The following is an 18,161-nucleotide window of genomic DNA, read 5'->3' as shown; positions in this document are numbered from 1 at the left end:
CTTCTCCATACACTGCACAAAACTTTTTTTGCGTTTCAGTTGCATTTTTACCTTTCTTGGAATAATAAAGCATAATATGCCAAAAATGTTGTTTTCCATCCATCTTCAACATTAAAATGGCTACACAAAAATTCACCAATTTTGATGTTTTTTTTAATGCATGTTGCTGATATGACAGCTGTCACAATACAATGTAACAAAATTGTTTCGGATGAATTTAAAGACAACCAAGCACTACTAGAGCCATCTTACAGGAAAAAAACGAACGAACCTTTTGGCCAACTCAATAGTAGAGGACAAGGCTGTGAAGATGGCAGGGGTCAGATTATGCAGGGTTTAGTAGGCTGCATTAAGAATGCTAGATTTGGGAACTCCCTGGTGGTCCAGTGGTTAGGACTCTGTGCTTTCACTGTCGAGGGTCCGGGGAACTAAGACCCCACAAGCTGCTCAGCCAAAAAAAAAAAAAAAGGTAGATTTTATCTTAAGATAAGTGCATCCAACTAATGATTTTAGGAGACCAATTTATACTGTCCATTGTTTCAAGGGAAGAGATGGAAGTATATAAAGGAAGAAGCAGACACATCTCCTGAGCAAGGCTTTGGAGAGATGGGCATGGCCTTAGTCGGGCTAGAGATGGAGAAACATGGGCTTATTTGAGACATTTGGAAACAGAATTTGAGCTCACGGCATCTATCAAATGAATTTCTATGTTAAAAAAAAAATAGATCAAAATTTCAAGAAAATTTCCAAGCACTATTTTTGAAATCTTAAGTTTACCATTTTTTTGGTGTGGGCTAATTTTCTGTGAGTCATTAAAGGTGTGGCCAGGACAGCTAAAAGAAATGAGACTAAGGAGAAAAGGTAAATTAAAAAAGCAAAGAATAGGATGGAAAAAGAGATTACTCATTTAATTTCAAGGATTAGGAAGCCAGTTCTAAAACAGAGAAGTGGAATGTCAATGAATGATACCTTATTGTAGCCAAGTCTCATTAAGTTTTCTAAAAGGATGGGCTCAGAGGAGACCTATTTCTTCTCTTGGTTTCACATCTGCCTCTTTGATGAAATAGGGAAACATTCAAGCCCTTTACCACATAGTGGTATAGAAATGCTGCTGTCCCCAAAATACATTTCATAACACGAACGTATGCATCTGAAATCACTTTAAAATACAATTTTTTTTTTACAGTGAAATAGGTCAGGCAGAGAAAGACAGATAGTATATGATATCACTTATATGTGGACTCTAAAAAACCTGAACTCATAGAAACAGACTAGAATGGTGATGACCAGGGGCTGAAGGGGGGTGGGGGGAAAGGAGGTGTTGGTCAAAGGGTACAAAATACCAGTTACAGGTTGAATAAGTTCTGCGGATCTAAGGTACAGCATGGTGATTATAGTTAATAATACTCTATTATATACTTGACAGTTGCTAATAAAGTAGATTGCAAATGTTCTCACCACAAAAAAGAAATGATCGTTATGTGATGTGATGCAGGTGTTAGCTAATTCCATGGCGGTAATCATTTTGCAATAAGCATTTCAAATCAACACTTGTACATCTTAAACTTATACAGTGTTATATGTCAATTATATTTCAATAAAGCTGGAAAAAATAATAAAACACATTTACTTCATTGGCTCATCCAACCGGGATCTACCAGTGGCAGTGCCAAAGGGTAGTATAAGGAGGCTTTAGTCACCCCCATAATCTCCTACACTGACCCCATCAAATTCCCCCAAAATATACAATCTAAAGAATAAGATGCGTGCTCTACAAATGAAGTTCCAGACCTATCTGCTAACCTCATTGAGTTAGTTTTCTAGGGCTGCTGTAATAAGTTCCCACAAACTGAGTGTCTTAAAACAACAGAAATTTACTCTCTCACAGTTCTGGAAGCCAGAAGTCTAAAATCAAGATGCTGGTGATGGTGGATTCCTTCTGGAGTCTCTGGGGGAGAGTCTGCATCTCACCTAGCTGGTGGCTGCTGGAAATTCTTAGTGTTGGTTGGTTTGTAGACGCATCACTCCAGTCTCTGCCTCCATCTTCACATGGCCTTCTCTTCTGTATCTCTCTGTTCGTCTCCTTTTTTTGTTCCTTATAAGGCCATTCATCATTGGATTTAGGGTGCACCTTAAATTCAGAATGATTTCATCATGAGATCCTTAATTTAATTATTACACATCTGCAAAGACCCTATTTCCATGTAAGGTCACATTCACAGATATGTGGGCTAGGACTGGGGCATATATTTTTGGAACCATAATTCAACCCACTACCCCCACCTGTCAATCTGATTGCTGTCTCTGAATCTCTCCTAGAGAAATTCTGGAGAAGCCTCTGAGGGTGTCCTAGTTCTCACCTACAGTTCACCACAAACAATAAAAATAATTACCAACTAATGAGTATTTACCAGTGACAAGCACTGTATATGTATATCTATATATGAAGAGCATTTATATTTTAAATTAATCACTGTTGTTAAAGTCATACTTGTACACAAATTTTAAAAAGCAAATAGTATGGGCTTCCCTGGTGGCACAGTGGTTAAGAATCCGCCTGCCAATGCAGGGGACACGGGTTTGAGCTCTGGTCCGGGAAGATCCCACATGGCTCGGAGCAACTAAGCCTGTGCACCACAACTACCGAGTCTGCACTCTAGAGCCCGCGAGCCACAACTACTGAAGCCCACGCGCCTAGAGCCCATGCTCTGCAACAAGAGAAGCCACCACAATGAGAAGCCCACGCACCGCAACGAAGAGTAGCCCCCTACTCACCACAACTAGACAGAGCCTGCGAACAGCAGCGAAGACCCAACGCAGCCAATAAATAAATAAATTTATTTTTTTAAAAAAAGCAAATAGTACTACAAGACTTCTAATGAAGAACAGAATCCCGTTTCACCCTTCTCTAGTGCCATCCTGTTCCCCAGAGGAAACTACCTCAGTTCATTTAAATTTCTTCTAATATTTACATCCAAAATTATAAATAAAATCCTTATGCTACTATTTCTTGATTTCTCTATTTCAGACAGCATTTTACTAACTTCCTATTATGGACAATGAGAATTCAGCCTCACTTCCTTCATTTCTTTCCCCCATGCTCTCAGTAAGGTATATGACAATTTTGTTTACTACTGAGCCAAAGAGGCCTATGATCACGATGGGGTTTTTTGTGCAAATTTTGTTTTTCCTGGAGTTATTAATTGCCTTGTTTAAGTTTTCAATGTATTTACAATTGTTATTTCCAAACTCTCAAAATCATTGTAAAATCTCTCTTATTTTTCTCATGGTCAAATGTATCAGATGATCTATCAATTCCATTTTTCGGGGCTGAGGGGACTTTTTCCCAGAGCTGTCTATTGTCCTGCTCCAATCAAGGCCTTATGCACAGTTGTCCAGGCACTTCCCTTCTGCATCTATTGGGAATTCCTTCTGTTTCTCTTCGATATTGGAGTCTTCATTTCCTGCCCTTATGTGTCTTCCTTTATCCTGGTTTACTTGCCCATTTCATAAAGCACATTATCCAGTAACTTCTTGAGATAGAAAGAAATCATAGGAAATAAAACTTTTTAGACCTTTTATGTCTGAAAATGTCTTGATTGATATTTAATTTGATATAGAATACTTCATTGAAAAACTTTTTTTCCTCTACGTTTTCAATAGTTGTTTCATTGTCTTATTAACTTCAGATTTGTAGTTAAGAAGTCTAATTTTGAGTCTAATCTGCCCCAACACATTTTTTTAGCCTGTCTCCATTTTTAGCCCTTATTCTTCACCCCTGCTCTGCATGATGTTTGGTACTGCCAAATCCTAAGCTTTTCCAGTGTTCTCTGGAGCAAATCGGTTTCTTCCTATTGGCATCACTCTCCTCAGGCACTTAGGTTCAACTTTCAGTTTATCAAGTCAACTGCTATTCCTCCATCCAGGGGTGACCATGAAAATACTCAACCACTAGGAGAGCATGAGCGCTGAATGGACACTGCCTATAAACAACCAATAGGGTCATACTAGGGTCAAGTGATGAGTACCATTCAACTGTCTGCTCTGCTTCCATCCATTTTTTTGTCTCCAAACTCTGACAACATTTCTTGTTTACTGTTGGCTCCTCCCATTCTGCTTGTCCTTAAGCGTATATGCCTTGTTGTATTCCTTTATTATCATTTGGTGTGATTTCAGCATGAGTAGAAATAAATGCATGCATTTAAAAGCTTTCTTTAGCAAAAAGTCTACAAGATGTTCTATTCTGTTACCACATTCAGTCCTTACACCAACCTTACGTGAAGGGTATTATTAGCTTCACCTAATGTAAGGAAACCAAGGTACACATAGGAGTTTTCAACTCCTACTCAAGGTTGGATGGATAATTAGTATGGAACAAGATTCAGATCAGTTGGTCTGGTTCCAAAGTCCGTGCTCTTGCCTCCCAAAGAGCAAGCATATCCTGAAGTCCATGGATGTAATTTCTATAGTTCTCTCTCCATATTAATATGCTTTCCCCAACCTTCTGCTAGTTTCATGTTTTTCAAAAGTGGATCAGCTGTCCACTTGTATCAGAAGCATTTGGGGGTGCTCGTTTCAAATGGGGGTTCCTGGGTTCCACCCTGGATCTACTGTATCTCAATCTCAAGGAGGCTAGGAATTAGGATTTGCATTTTAAACTAGTTCCCCAGAAGATTATGATTCCCAGACACGTTAAGAAGCATTGCGCTAGTTAATGTATGCCTCTGCAAAGCAGTAACGCCCACCATTCCTTACTAGCCTGAATCCCTTTTGCTGTTGGGTGATGTATTTATGTCTTCATGAATCCAAGCTGTTTCACAGTAATATTAGAGAAGAGCATTTCAGATAATTGATGGCAATATTGAGGAGTAAACATTCAGAGTCACTTTTCCCAGTACAGAATATCTAAAAATGCTGCTACTGAAAAATCTAAATACACTACAACAGAAAGCATATTTTTAAGAGCTAGACTGAGATAAAAATAGTAAGAGGACCAGAAAGAACTAGAAAACAAATCCAAAGGATAAGCTAATGTTCACACTGCTGGTTGGAACATCCCAAGGAGCCAGTAGACATAGCCTGAGGGCTGAGCAGGTGGGAGTCAGACTGTACCCCACACAAAGGCAGGCTGAAGAGGGCATCTCAATGAATGAACCAGGCCACACACCGCACTAATGTTAGTCGTGAATCTGTTAGTAGGGAATACAGTGAATAAATTTGTTGTGAGCTCTTTTGGGGGTAAGCTTCCTTTAGACACCACTCCAGAAGCCATGCATCAGAGAAGCAGATGTAGGAGGAGATTGGTTCAAGATGGCAGAGAAGGACGTGCGCTTACTCCCTCCCGCGAAAGCACCAGAATCACAACTAACTGCTGAACAAACACCAACAAGACGACACTGGAACTCACCAAAAAAGATGCCCCACATCCAAAGACAAAGGAGAAGCTGCAATGAGACCGTACGAGGGGTGCAATCACAATAAAATCAAATCCTGTAACTGCTGGGTGGGTGACTCACAAACTGGAGAACACTTATACCACAGAAGTCCACCTACTGGAGTGAAGGTTCTGAGCCCAACATAAGGCTTCCCAACCTGGGGGCCTGGCAACGGTCGGAGGAACCTCGACAGAATCAGTCTTTGAAGACCAGCAGGATTTGACTGCAGGACTTCAACAGGACTGTGGGAAACAGAGACTCCACTCTTGGAGGGCACACACAAAGTAGTGTGCACATTGGGACCCAGGGGGAAGGAGCAGTGACCCCATAGGAGACTGAACCAGACCTACCTGCTAGTGTTGGAGGGTCTCCTGCAGAGGTGGGGAGTGGCTGTGGCTCACCATGGGGATAAGGACACTGGCAGCAGAAGTTCTGGGAAGTACTCCTTGGCATGAGCCCTCCTGGAGCCCACCATTGGCCCCACCAAAGAGCCTGTGGCCTCCAGTGCTGGATCGCCTCAGGCCAAATAGTCAACAGGGAGGGAACTCAGCCCCACCCATCAGCAGACAAGCAGAGTAAAGTTTTACTGAGCTCTAAGCACCAGAGCAACACCCAGCTCTACTCAACACCAGTCCCTCCCATAAGGAAGTTTGCACAAGCCTCTTAGATAGCCTCATCCACCAAAGGGCAGACAGCAGAAGCAAGAAGAACTACAATCCTACAGCCTGTGGAATGAAAACCACATTCACAGAAAGACAGACAAAATGAAAAGGCAGAGGACTATGTACCAGATGAAGAAACAAGATAAAACCCAGAAAAACAACTAAATGAAGTGGAGATAGGCAACCTTCCAGAAAAAGAATTCAGAATAGTGTTAGTGAAGATGATCCAGGACCTTGGAAAAAGAATGGAGGCAAAGATCGAGGAGATGCAAGAAATGTTTAACAAAGACCTAGAAGAATTAAAGAACAAACACCTACAAGAAATAAAGAGCAAACAAACAGAGATGAACAATACAATAACTGAAATGAAAAATATACTAGAAGGAATCAATAGCAGAATAACTGAGGCAGAAGAACAGATAAGTGACCTGGAAGACAGAATGGTGGAACTCACTGTCACAGAACAGAATAAAGAAAATAGAATGAAAAGAAATGAAGACAGCCTAAGAGACCTCTGGGACAACATTAAATGCACCAACATTAGCATTATAGGGGTCCCAGAAGGAGAAGAGAGAGAGAAAGGACCGGAAAAAATATTTGAAGAGATTATAGTCAAAAACTTCCCTAACATGGGAAAGGAAATAGCCACCCAAGTCCAGGAAGCGCAGAGAGTCCCAGGCAGCATAAACCCAAGGAGAAACACGCTGAGACACATAGTAATTAAATTGACAAAAATTAAGGACAAAGAAAAATTATTAAAAGCAACAAGGGAAAAATGACAAATAACATACAAGGGAACCCCCATAAGGTTAACAGCTGATTTCTCAGCAGAAACTCTACAAGCCAGAAGGGAGTGGCACGATATATTTAAAGTGATGAAAGGGAAGAACCTACAACCAAGATTACTCTGCCCAGCAAGGATCTCATTCAGATTTGATGGAGAAATCAAAAGCTTTACACATAAGCAAAAGGTAAGAGAATTCAGCACCACCAAACCAGCTCTACAACAAATGCTACAGGAACTTCTCTAGGTGGGAAAAACAAGAGAAGAAAAGGACCTACAAAAACAAATCCAAAACAATTAAGAAAATGGTAATAGGAACATACATATCGGTAATTACCTTAAGTGTGAATGGATTAAATGCTACAACCAAAAGACACAGTCTCACTGAATGGATACAAAAACAAGATCCATATATATGCTGTCTACAAGAGATCAACTTTAGACTCAGGGACACATACAGACTGAAAGTGAGGGGATGGAAGAAGATATTCCATGCAAAAGGAAATCAGAAGAAAGCTAGAGTAGCAATACTCACATCAGATAAAATACTTTAAAATAAAGAATGTTACAAGAGACAAAGAAGGACACTACATGATGATCAAGGGATCAATCCAAGAAGAAGATATAACAATTATAAATATATATGCACCCAACATAGGAGCACCTAAATACGTAAGGCAACTGCTAACAGCTATAAAAGAGGAAATCGACAGTAACACAATAATAGTGGGGGACTTTAACACCTCACACCAATGGACAGATCATCCAGACAGAAAATTAATAAGGAAACACAAGCTTTCAATGACACAATAGACCAGATAGATTTAATTGATATTTATAGGACATTCCATCCAAAAACAGCAGATTACACTTTATTCTCAAGAGCACATGGAACATTTTCCAGGATAGATCACAGCTTGGGTCACAAATCAAGCCTCAGTAAATTTAAGTAAACTGAAATCATATCAAGCATCTTTTCCGACCACAACATTATGAGATTAGAAATCAATTACAGGGAAAACAACATAAAAAACACAAACACATGGAGGCTAAACAATATGTTACTAAATAACCAAGAGATCACTGAAGAACTCAAAGAGGAAATCAAAAAATACCTAGAGACAAATGACAACAAAAACACGACAATCCAAACCTATGGGATGTAGCAAAAGCAGTTCTAAGAGGGAAGTTTATAGCAATACAATCCTACCTCAAGAAACAAGAAAAATCTCAAATAAACAATCTAACCTTACACCTAAAGGAAGTAGAGAAAAAAAGAACAAACAAAACCCGAAGTTAGTAGAAGGAAAGAAATCATAAAGATCAGAGCAGGGCTTCCCTGGTGGCGCAGTGGTTGAGAGTCCGCCTGCCGATGCAGGGGACGCGGGTTCATGCCCCGGTCCGGGAAGATCCCACGTGCCGCGGAGCGGCTGGGCCCGTGAGCCACGGCCGCTGAGCCTGCACGTCCAGAGCCCGTGCTCTGCAACGGGAGAGGCCACAGCAGTGATAGGCCCGTGTACCACAAAAAAAAAAAAAAAAAAAAGATCAGAGCAGAAATAAATGAAATAGAAACAAAGAAAACAATAGCAAAGATCAATAATACTAAAAGCTGGTTCCTTTAGAAGATAAACAAAATTGATGAACTTTTAGCCAGACTCATCAAGAAAAAGAGAGAGAGGACTCAAATCAATAAAATTAGAAATGAAAAAGGAGAAGTTACAATGGACACCACAGAAATACAAAGCATCCTAAGAGACTAGTACAAGCAACTCTATGCCAATAAAATGAACAACCTGGAAGAAATGGAAAATTCTTAGAAAGATACAACCTTCCAAGACTGAACCAGGAAGAAACAGAAAATATGAACAGACCAATCACAAGCAATGAAATTGAAACTGTGATTAAAAATCTTCCAACAAAAAAAGCCAAGGACCAGACGGCTTCACAGGTGAATTCTATCAAACATTTAGAAGAGACCTAACACCCACCCTTCTCAAACTCCTCCAAAAAATTGCAGAGGAAGGAACACTCTGAAACTAATTCTACAAGGCCACCATCACCCTGATACCAAAACCAGACAAAGATACTATGAAAAGAAAATTACAGACCAATATCACTGATGAACATAGATGCAAAAATCCTCAACAAAATACTAGCAAACAGAATCCAACAACACATTAAAAGGATCATACACCATGATCAAGTGGGATTTATCCCAGGGATGCAAGGATTCTTCAATATATGCAAATCAATCAATGTGATACACCATATTAACAAATTGAAGAATAAAAACCATATGATCATCTCAGTAGATGCAGAAAAAGCTTCTGACAAAATTCAACACCCATTTATGATAAAAACTCTCCAGAGAGTGGGCACAGAGGGAACCTATCTCAACATAATAAAGGCCATATATGACAAGCCCACAGCAAACATCATTCTCAATGGTGAAAAACCGAAAGCATTTCCACTAATATCAGGAACAAGACAAGGATGTCCACTCTCACCACTATTATTCAACATAGTTTTGGAAGTCCTAGCCACGGCAATCAGAGAAGAAAAAGAAATAAAAGGAATACAAATTGGAAAAGAAGAAGTAAAACTGTCACTGTTTGCAGATGACGTGATACTATACAAAGATAATCCTAAAGATGCCACCAGGAAACTGCTAGAGCTAATCAATGAATTTGGTAAAGTATCAGGATACAAAATCAATGCACAGAAATCTCTTGCAATCCTGTACACTAACAACGAAAGATCAGAAAGAGAAATTAAGGAAACAATCCCATTCACCATTGCAACAAAAAGAATAAAATACCTAGGAATAAACCTACCTAAGGAGGTAAAATACCTGTACTCAGAAAACTATAAGACACTGATGAAAGAAATCAAAGATGACACAAACAGATGGAGAGATATACCATGTTCTTGGATGGCAAGAATCAATACTGTCAAAATGACTATACTATCCAAAGCAATCTACAGATTCAATGCAATCCCTATCAAATTACCAATGGCATTTTTTTTATAGAACTAGAACAAAAAAATCTTAGTATTTGTAGGGAGACACTAAAGACCCCGAATAGCCAAAGCAATCTTGAGGGGAAAAAACGGAGCTGGAGGAATCAAACTCCCTGACTTCAGACTATGCTACAAAGCTACAGTAATCAAGACAATATGGTACTGGCAGAAAAACAGAAATACAGATCAATGGAACAAGATAGAAAGCCCAGAGATAAACCCACACACATAGATGGTCAACTAATCTATGACAAAGGAGGCAAGAATATACAATGGAGAAAAGACAGCCTCTTCAATAAGTGGTGCTGGAAAAACTGGACAGCTACATGTAAAAGAATGAAATTAGAACACTTCCTAACACCATACACAAAAATAAACTCAAAATGGATTAAAGACCTAAATATAAGACTGGACACTATATAACTCTTAGAGAAAAACATAGGAAGAACACTCTTTGACATAAATCACAGCAAGATCTTTTTTGATCCACCTCCTCGAGTAATGGAAATAAAAACAAAAATAAACAAATGGGACCTAATGAAACTTAAAAGCTTTTGCACAGCAAAGGAAACTATAAACAAGACGAAAAGATAACCCTCAGAATGGGAGAAAATATTTGCAAACAAAGCAACTGACAAAGGATTAATTTCCAAAATATACAAGCAGCTCATGCAGCTCAATATCAAAAAAGCAAACAACCCAATCCAAAAATGGGCAGAAGACCTAAACAGACATTTCTCCAAAGAAGACATACAGATTGCCAACAAACACATGAAAGGATGCTCAAAATCACTAATCATTAGAGAAATGCAAATCAAAACTACAATGAGGTATCACCTCACACTGGTTAGAATGGGCATCATCAGAAAATCTACAAACAACAAATGCTGGAGAGGGTGTGGAGAAAAAGGAACCCTCTTGCACTGTTGGTGGGAATGTAAATTGATAGAGCCACTATGGAGAACAGTATGGAGGTTCCTTAAAAAACTAAAAATAGAATTACCATATGACCCAGCAATCCCCCTACTGGGCATATACGTAGGGAAACCATAATTCAAAAAGACACATACATCCCAATGTTCACTGCAGCACTATTTACAATAGCCAGGTCATGGAAGCAACCTAAATGCCCATCGACAGACAAATGGATAAAGAAGATGTGGTACATATTTACAATAGAATATTACTCAGCCATAAAAAGGAACGAAATTGGGTCATTTGTAGAGACGTGGATGGATCTAGAGACTGTCATACAGAGTGAAGTAAGTCAGAAAGAGAAAAACAAATATCGTATATTAACGCATATATGTGGAACCTAGAAAAATGGTACAGATGAACCAGTTTGCAAGGCAGAAATAGAGACACAGATGTAGAGAACAAACACATGGACACCAAGGGGGGGAAAGCGGCGGAGGGGGAACGGGTGGTGGTGGGATGAATTGGGACATTGGGATTGACATATATGCACTAATATGTATAAAATAGATAACTAATAAGAACCTGCTGTATAAAAAAAATAACATTCCAAAAGTAAAAAGAGAGGCAGATCTAACACTGGTTAATAGTGAGAGCTCTGGAGAAAATGGCCAGAGTACAATCTTGACGCCACATTTTCTCAGTGTGACTCTGGGCAAGTTCTTAAGCCTCCTTGGGTCTCAGGGTCCTTGTCTGGAGACATGTAGCTCACAAAGTTGGTGTAAAGATAAAATTATTTTATACAGGTAAGTGCCTTCACCAATGCCCCACACGTAGCAAGCTCCCAACAAATATTAGCTGCGTTAGATTACACACACTGGCTCCTGCAGCAAATGCCAAGCAGACTAGCCTCTTTGGACTTCACCTTTAAATGTCCACATCACACCCATTTAGCTCTAATATTTAGATATACAAACAGTGGTCCCGACTTCTGGTAAAAACATTGGCCAATTATTTCTTTAAAATCCTGGAACTCTAAGTATAAATAGTATATGGCCTTGCAGCTACTCCTTTGTAGAAATGTAATTCCCCATGTTGATTTCAAGGCCTAGTTCATTCCAACTTGGCCTAGTCCCTCCTTCCTGGCCTCTGTTCTCATCTCCTGCCACTGGCCCATGACTGCCAGAGACACTGCCTCAGGAGGGCTTCTAGCCCACCCAAAACTCAATCAACATTCCCTCATCCTGCTGCTATTTTTTTTACCAGCTTAGCTTTTTTAATACTCTCGGACTTTCTGATTTGCCAAGCCCATATAACTTCTACTTACAGTCAACAAACAGCTGTTTTTATAGTCACCACACCCTCTCGAATGCTAGAAAACAACCAAATTCCATGAAAGTAAATTTTTACTTTAAAATTGTTTTTTAATGGGAAAAAAATCTTCCTCTGTCACTTAAGTTGTGTCTTATGGGATGGGTCATAAAACTTAAACTTAGCGATAGAACTTTGGATGGGTCATCCTAGCACCATAAATATGTCCTGTAGTCTATCCACTAGTCACTCACGGATGTTATAGGCTGCATAGGAACACTCCAAAATGAAAAATGGTGTTAGGGATCTGGGACATCTTTTTTCTTCTTCAAAAGCTTCCTTTAGTCTTAAACCAGATTTTAAATATATGGAAATTAAGTTAAAATTACTCACTAAGGACTTTCCGCTTTTGATTCATATAATTTTCAAACAATCATTATTCATGAATATCACCTTATGAATCGTCAGAATCAATTGGTTTTTAAAAAGTTAGTTCAAGCAAACATCTTGGTCACAACGTTATTTTTTACAGCTGTGAGCAAGGAACCCATAGCAAGTTCCTGCTACCTCTCATATTTTAGAAGAAATCTTTCCTGTAATAACTCAGACTTGATATTTAAATTTTTTTGTCATGCAAAAACCAAAGTTCAATATAATGAATGAGGGATCACATTACTGATTGGGAACACAGCACAAATGCATCAGGAGAATTGTGTTTTAATAACATGTGGCTCAAAACAGCCAAAGTCCAACCTCCATAAAATATTGCTCTGCCTTGATTTTCTTGAACAGAGAAGTTTCGGTTGGAAAACATTCACTGTGGGAATTGTGCTAGGTTAGGAACATCTGGACTCAGCAATGGCCGGACAGAAGCAGATGGTGACTTCATGGGAGGAGAGCTGTAGCTCTTCCACTGCTGAGAGCTACTCATCCCATGTTTTTTCCCCCTTATTTTCCTAATAACAATAAACAATTAGGAAAACAAGAAAATTGTTTAGATGTATCCATATAATTAGCTTCCAATGATATTTTATAGTTCTAGAACTCACCAAAGAAAGCATACATTTATATCACAGGATGCCATAGTAATAAAATGCTGAATGTCAATCAAGGTATCAATAGAGACAAATCATTTTTATATCAGAAACGTTTCATTGGATTTTGAATACAGACTAGTGCTTAATTTGCTGTCTCTCACCACCCTCACCCCTGCCCCTTAAGTAAAAGAGAAATAGCTGCAACATGGTTTAATGTATGTATATATATGAACCCTGGAGTTGGACTGCTGGCTTAGCAGTTCACTGACTGCTTGTACTCTTGGGCAAACAAGTTATTTATCTTCTTTGTACCTCACTTTCTTCCTCTGTGAAATGGGATAATGCCTTATAGAGTTGATGTATTAATTGAATTCATACATGTGAGCACTTAAAATAATGCCAGCACATAGTAGGCACCCAAAAACGTTAGAGATTTTTTATTCTAATCTTGCACCCGTACCTTCAGGCCGATCATTTCTAGATTATAAAATTACTATTCTTATCAGCACCCCAAAATGATAGGAAATCGTGTATTGCCTTTCGGACCCATGGAAAGGACATGGTACCGGGTTCAGGGGACTGTTCCTGGCCAGGTGACGGTTGGGTACCCTTGAGCAAGGCTTTACTCTCTGAGCCTCCCATGGCCATACAAATTCAACGAGACGTCATACATCTATGCATCGAGGCTGCTACATGGAACGCACACAATAAGTGCTTCTTGATTATTGGAAAAAATGCGTATCTGTAAGATCCTCTGGGAAATTACTTGTAACAAGCCCTTCTTTTCAAAGTGTTTCCACAAGTGGTAGCACTCCACAAAGCTCTTAAGAGAAATTAGGTAAAGAAACAATGCCCGTAAGTTCTGAAAGCTTGGCTAAACCAATTTTGAAGACTAAATTCTAATTTTAGGCCAGTTTTACCCCTAAATGTCTCTCTCTGGTTTCTGCTTCCTGCGAGCCTGGGGTTCCTGCCTTCAGGAGTCTCATGCATTATGTAAATGAGTGAAGTAAGATCAATTGGGAGTGTTAGCAACGGTGGAAAACTGGCTTGTATCGGCATCATGAACAAAAGATTCTAATTCAAACATTTTGTCCAAAGGGTAAGCTGGGACGAAGTGAGAGAGTGGCATGGACATATATACACTACCAAATGTAAAATATTTAGCTAGTGGGAAGCAGCTGCATAGCACAGGGAGATCAGCTTGGTGCTTTGTGACCACCTAGAGGGGTGGGATAGGGAGGGTGGGAGGGAGACGCAAGAGGGAGGGGATATGGGGATACATGTATACGTATAGCTGATTCACTTTGTGATACAGCAGAAACTAACACAGCATTGTAAAGCAATTATACTCCAATAAAGGGAAAAAAATAAACACCTAAAAAAAAAACCCCAAAAACATTTTGTCCAAAACTCACCTGTTGGCTAAAGGCAACCCTTAGGCAAGCAGACAGCTCTTGTTTTTGCTTTTTTAATTGGTATACCTAACAATATGAAGTTTGCATTAACTGATATTTAGACTTATTTGCAGTTTTATACAGTTCTTTGCTAAACTTCTTGTACTAAATTCCTAGATGTTTACTCAGGATTGGCCTTTCTCCTCTTCCATTGTCTAACAAGGATGCTACCACCATGCAGGTCTTGCAGCTGTCAGCCGCAAGACATTATTAAGGGATGTGGCTAGCTGCTCCTGGGAGCTCATTAAAGCTGTATCCAGCAGGGTAGCTGGACTCATCCAACAGGAATTTGTAGACAGCCTACTCTGAGCATAACCACACATCATACAGGCATCTAAGCGGGTTTTCCTATTTCCTGATTTTACTCAAAGGATTTAGATTTAGGAAGTCATGTCATCAGTTTTCTTTCTTATTCCTTTAGATGAACCGGCACCTTCCATTTACCAGGAGCAAAACTTCTTGTTATTTATAAGTAAAATCACAGCAAATCTGCTTCTAATCTTGCCATTTCTGAGCTTGCTTGAAAGTTGTTCTGAACTCCGCTTAGATCACCTCAGCCAGTATATATGAAGCACCAGATACTCTGTTCAACCACACGCTGAGGGTTACAAGGCTTTTTGCCCTTCTGGAGTCTGCGGTCTAAAATGACCACCTGTGACTCTAGTAGCTACAAAATGGATAAACAGAATTGCAATTGCCCTACAAAAACAGATAAAATACAAAGGTGATTTTAGAACGGTAAAGCTTATAAATTGGTTTTCACAGCAGAGTTGCTGGGATGCAATGTAAAATAGAGTGATTAAAAAGTTTCGGTGAGCAAGGGCAAAGGCCTTGAAATTAGAGTGATTTTTACTGGAGTCAGTTTCAGTTTAGTGGATGTAAAAGCCAGACTGCAATGAACTGAAGAGTGAATGGGGTGTGGGGGGAGGAGAAGAAGAGAAAAGAGCTGATGAAAGAGAAGGAAATGGAGAAATAACTCCTCCACAGAGCCTGACGCAATCAGGGAAGGGATGTGGTCCTTAGCACAGGTAGAAGGGACAGGGAAAAAGTAGACTAAAAAGGGTTTGAAAACAGATAGTTTTGTAGATTGGAGGCCAGGAAGTAGGGCTGCGAGGTTGCACAACTCCAGAAGACATGGTTCAGAAGACTGCGGGAGCGTTGTGCCCTGGAGTTGTGAAACCGGGTGTTCCCATCTCCCTCCATTCATGCCATTTTTGCTCTGAATTAAGAAGCAAGAACACCTATTTTCAATAGAGAGAGCACAGGGATATCATGATGGGTTTTGACTGGTTGGGACAAGAAAATAAAGAAATGAATATGTAAAATCTATCAAAAGAGCTGATGTCAGAAATGGAAATGGAAGTTGAATCTAGGGACGAATCAAATGGTGGCCAAGGGACACTGAAAGCTCGGATGATAGCTGGACCACACACTGGGCCCTTCACTCACATCAACTCACTCAATACCATCAACAGTCCAGCAAGAAGAGATTCTTCTTCCTTTATGGATGAGAAAACTGAAGTCCACAGCAGTGATGTACCACACACAAGCTGGGGGATGGCAGAGCCAAGATTCCAGAGACAATGAACCTTCCCCTACAAGTGCTGCTTGGGACACGGAAGAATAGTATATACGATCCCTGCTCCCAGCTCTCACACACTATTGGGAACAAAGGCATATGATAACTGGGACTTCCCTGGTGGTCCAGTGGTTAAGACTTCGTCTTCCAATGCAGGGGGTGCCGGTTCGATCCCTGGTCAGGGAGCTAAGATCCCACATGCCTCATCGGCAAAAAAACAAAACATAAAACAGAAGCAATATTGTAACAAATTCAATAAAGACTTAAAAAAAAAAAGTCCACGTCAAAGAAAAAAAATCTTTTAAAAAAAGCATATAAATAACTACAAAGCAATGAGATTAAGGCAAAACTGGTTTATGAGTGAAGTACTGTGAGTACAGGCTTGTAAATTCTCTCAGGTGGCTATATATTTATGGTTGGCAGGGAGGAAAAGTGGGAATAAAGTCTCATGACTTAGTTATTTTATTTAAAAATATGTATCCAACATTTAACATCTAGAATCAGCAATTTCTTAAGTTTATATGTAGTTGGTTATTATGAGCCTTATTTGCAGATTTTAAAAGTAGAAAGACACATATTTAAAGTTAAGCACGTTAAGATACTAAAACCTTTATATTTTGTGTAAGGAATTAGGGAAATAAAAATATGTGTAATAAATAATGTTGGCATAAAGAAACACTGGAAGGACAAGCATATGAGAAGATGCCTAAGGGACTTCTCTGGTGGTGCAGTGGTTAAGAATCCGCCTGCCAATGCAGGGGACACAGGTTCGATCCCTGGTCCGGGAAGATCCCACATGCCGCGGAGCAACTAAGCCCGTGTGCCATAGCTGCTGAGCCTGAGCTCTAGAGCCCGTGAGCCACAACTACTGAGCCCGTGAGCCACAATTACTGAAGCCCGCGTGCCTAGAGCCCATGCTCCGCAACAAAGAGAAGGCACGGCAGTGAGAAGCACGCACACTGCAACGTAGAGTAGCCCCCGCTCGCCACAACTAGAGAAAGCCAGCACACAGCAACAAAGACCCAATGCAGCCAAAAAATGAATTAATGTTTTTAAAAAAAAAGTTAAAAAGAAGAAAACGCTAGGAAAAGAAAAAAAATCCAACTAACCACGATTCTGAGAAATTGAGCAGCACGGGGTTGTGACACTGACTACGGAGAAGGAAACACACTTCTTGTCTCTGCTGTGAAGGAAAGTTTGCGTTAATGCTGTTTATTGCTACTGTCTATTAGACTCTAACAGACTCTCACCTAGGGACAAGCTGTAGAAGACTTAACTGTGGTTACAGAATGGAATGTAAATGTTCTCAGCCATGGAAATCTGAGTACAGCTTGATGAAAAGTCTGGAGGTGGAAGCAGAGGTGGGGAGTCCAGGAGACGTAGGCGCTCAAATACCCTCCTCTCACAAAATGGAAAGCCAAGAGATGCTGTCTGTGTTTGGGAGAACTAAAAACAAACGTTGAAGGAAATTAAACCTGCAAAAGTGAGTAAGATAAAAATAGTGATGTAACTACTGTGTGTGCGGGGGTGATATTAAGTAAAATGAATATTTGTCATTGCAAGAGTCAGTAAGTAATGTCGTAAAACATCCATCGTGTTTACGTATCTACGTATCGTAGATCCATCGTATTTACACAGTTGGAGGGCATCAGCAGCAGAGTTAAAGCTGGGAAGCTAACAGTGGTTGCCTTGCAAAGTGGGACTGAGGCTGAGGAATAAAGAGCAAGGAACCATTGCTTCTTTTTGTAAATCCTCCTGTACTATTTGCCTTTTCTTTTTTAACTCTGACAAAACCAAACCAAACCTAACAATCATACAAGGTTATGGTGAAGGTCAGGGATAATCGATTACTAATACCCAGAAATGTAATCGGTGAGCCATCTTGTACCGTTATTTGTAGGATTTCCTCCTGGTGTTAGTACCGGACCTCCAACCTCCCGCACCCTAGATTTTTTCCTTCCTT

The 18,161-nt window shown here is 39.9% G+C and overlaps 1 protein-coding gene across 22 annotated transcripts in view; it reads right to left on the bottom strand.

Moving 5' to 3' along the window:
* Window positions 1-710: 710 nt before the first annotated feature.
* The window catches only part of THSD1 (thrombospondin type 1 domain containing 1), a 50,118-nt gene continuing 32,667 nt past the window's right edge, over window positions 711-18,161 (bottom strand). For 8 of the 22 annotated variants that reach the window (XM_089899624.1, XM_030762502.2, XM_089899627.1 and 5 more), the window contains one exon: window positions 711-17,644. The gene's annotated coding sequence lies outside the window, so the exon portion shown is untranslated. Of the gene's footprint in view, window positions 17,674-18,161 lie in introns of all 22 variants that reach the window. The other 14 variants (XM_089899625.1, XM_089899634.1, XM_089899635.1 and 11 more) reach the window with 8 other exon arrangements.

This window comes from Delphinapterus leucas, chromosome 18 (assembly GCF_059928025.1).
Source record: "Delphinapterus leucas isolate spDelLeu-1000000601 "Yukka" chromosome 18, BTC_Dleu_Yukka2, whole genome shotgun sequence".
Taxonomy (NCBI): domain Eukaryota; kingdom Metazoa; phylum Chordata; class Mammalia; order Artiodactyla; family Monodontidae; genus Delphinapterus; species Delphinapterus leucas.
This window is presented reverse-complemented; position numbering and strand designations above follow the sequence as displayed.